This window comes from Echinops telfairi, unplaced genomic scaffold (genome assembly GCF_000313985.2).
Source record: "Echinops telfairi isolate 266 unplaced genomic scaffold, ASM31398v2 ScPeMD7_23;HRSCAF=83, whole genome shotgun sequence".
NCBI lineage: Eukaryota > Metazoa > Chordata > Mammalia > Afrosoricida > Tenrecidae > Echinops > Echinops telfairi.
In genome coordinates, this window is record NW_022103920.1 from 75,057,157 (window position 1) to 75,060,462 (window position 3,306).

Here is a 3,306-nt window from a genome sequence, read left to right on the forward strand (position 1 = left end):
AAATCTTAATTTCCTCGCATACCATGAAGAGGAGTTACAAGTTACCTATTTACAGGAGTGTTGTGAAAATGGTATCCTATACATCCAACTAATATATATTTTTCAATTGTAAAGAGCTATGCAAATGTATTACTGTTAAATAAATACAATGTTGAGATTTTAAAATTTAGAAGCTGTCTTAGTTATCTAGTGCTGCTAGAACAGGAGTACCATAAGTGGAGGGCTTTAAGAAACGCAAATGTATTCTCCTAGTGTTGTAAGGGACCATCAAGTAGCTCTGACCCGTAGCGACCCAGTGCACGAGAGAGTGAAACACTGCCTGGTCCTGCACCCTCCTCACCATTGTTCTTATGCTTGAGCGCCCCCCCTCTTTAAAAAATTAATAAACCATTTTATTGCGGGTTCTCACATATGACAATCCATATGTTCATTATATCAACCGGCTAGGTACACATGTTGGCATAGACAAATTCAGGACATTATTTTTCTTCTTGAGCCTTTGATATCAGCTCCTCTTCCCCCCCCCCCCCCACCAACGCTGTATATATTATGCATCGTTATTAGTTATACACATCTTACACTGCCCGTTCTATCCCTACACCTACTATCCTGGTGTTCATCCCCCTAGGGGGTGGCGGTTATTCTGCCATCATTGGTACCAATTCCCCCGACCCCTGTACCTCCCTCTTCACTTCCCCTACCCTCTTAGAATCGTTACTCCCATTATTGTTTCTAAGGACCTTTGTCTATCTGAATTCCCAATATTGAAAGCTCTTGTCTGTACTAGTGTACGTACACTGATTTAGCAGGATTTGCAAGGTAGGACTGAGATCATTACAGTGGGGGGAGGAAGGTTACAGAACTAGAGGAGTGTTGTGTGTTTAGTCAGTGCTAAACTGCCCCCTGGATATATGTTGTCTTCCATGCAGGCCCTCTGTGTCGGAATATCCAATTATCCCCCGGTGGGCCCTGAGTCTCTACCGTTACCCCTCTTCTTCACCTCAATGAGATTATTTTTGAACTTGTGATGCCTGGTCCCATCAACACCTCATGATCACACAGGCTGGTGTACTTCTTCCATTTGTGCTTTGTTGATTCCCTGCTAGATGGCCGCTTGTTTGGCATCAGGCTTTTAAGCCCCCAGGTGCTATATCTTTAATAGCCATGAGCCCTCTTTTGCTGCTGCTGTACATGACCAAGCACGATGTACTTCCCTAGCCTCTGCCCTCTCCTGCCTCATGTCTAAAGGATGTGAGACCAAGTCTCGCCATCCTTGCCACTAAGGGGTACTCTGGCCATACTTCTTCCAAGACCAGATTGTTTATCCTTTTAGCAGTCCATGATACTTTCAATATTCTTCGCCAGCACCAATTCTTCTTCAACCTTCCTTGTACAGTGTCCATCTTTCACACGCACATGCGGCAGTTGTCAGTACCAAGACTTGGGCCAGGAGCACCTTATTCCTCAAAGTAAGATCCTTGGTTTTCAAAACTACGAAGAGGTATCGTGTAGCAGATTTACCCAATGCAATTTGTCTTTTGATCTCTTGACTGCTCTTCGATAAGCATTGATTATGGATGCAAGCAAGACAAAATCCTTGACAAATTCAACCTTTTCTCCATTGATCATGCTGCTGCTCATTAGTCCAGTTGTGAGGATGTTGGTCGTCTTCAGAGTGTGTTGTAGTCCATACTGAAGGCTACTGTCTCTGATCTTCTTCGGCAAGTGCCTCAAGTCCTCCTCACTTTCAACCAGCAAGGTTGGCTCATCTGCATATCACAGGTTGTTAATAAGCCTTCCTCCAATCCAGATGCAAAATTCTTTGTCACCTAATCCCCTTTCTCTTATTATTTGTAGTATACAGATTGAATAAGGATGGTGAGACGATACAACTCTGACACACACCTTTCTCAATTCAAAACCATACAGTTTAGGGAGACTAAAATTCCAATTCAGAATGCTGGATCCAGGAGCAGGCTTTCCCTTACTGTCTGCTCTGGGAAAAGGTTCTTATCTCCTCTCAGCATGCCTCACAGATCTTAATCTCCGTGTGCATGGGCACCAATCTCCCTGTACCTAGGAACTTCACGATACAGTGACCCCAGGGCCCAAGGACCCCCGGAGCTCCTGACTCTTCTTTCTTGGTGGTGGCAGTAGTTCCCTTGATGTCTGGTAGTTTCTTTCTGCCTTTGTCTCCTGTCATGTAGCGAACTCTGTTTGCGTAGTGGGTCAGCAGTTTGAACTCACTGGCCACTCTGCAGGAGAAAGATGAGACTTTTTAGCCACCAAAAGACTTGTCCTCAGAAACCCAAAGGGGTGCTCAGCCTCTGTCTCAGGGTCACAGTGAGCCAGGATCGACTGGATGGTAGTGATTTCGTTTGGTTTGGCTTTTGGAAGATAGAAGGTGTTGTAAGCCACAATACGAGGGGAAGTCCTCCTCCAAGGGACCAGTTTGTCATCGTATGAAAGGTGTTGCAGCCCACCCTTAATCCTCTGATTAGGATATGGTATCATGAGGAATCATCACATCCCTGCCAAATTAACTGCCAAACCACAGAGAGTCATGGCCTAGCCAGGTAGGCACAAAATTTGTCTACCATGACATAATTTGTCCATGATAAAAACCAATATAAGACTGTTCATTTCCTGATGCAAAAATTAAGAAGAGTTCTCTACTGGCCATTCTTCATTTTCTTTAAACAGAAATACTGCTTTCCTATTTCCACAAAAATTATAATTCTGGAGATATTGCTAAAAAAATAAATATATCAATAGAATTATGAAGGAAATTTATGAAACTGTACTTTTAATTTTGTTAATTCAGTCTTAATCCATATTGAGTACTAAAGATGCAGTTGAGAATTTAGCCGACTTCAAACTGATGTTTCTATTTGACTATTTATTTATTAAATCATTTTATTAGGGGCTCATACAACTCTTTTCGCAATCCATATGTACATCAATTGTGTCCAGCACATTCATACATATGTTGCCATCATCATTCTCAAAACATCTTCTTTCTACTTGCGTCTTTGGTATCAGCTCCTCATTTTTCACCTCCCTCCCTGCTTCCCCCTACCCCCTGAACCCTTGATAATTTATAAATTATTATTATTTTATCATATCTTATACCATCCGACGTCTCCCTCACCCACTTCTCTGCTGTCCGTCCCCCAGGGAGGAGGGTATATGTAGACCTTGTCATCTGTTCCCCCTTTCTCCCTCACCTTTCCTCCACCTTCCTGATATCGCCACTCTCACCACTGGTCCTGAGGGGTTCATCTGTCCTGGATTCCCTGTATTTCC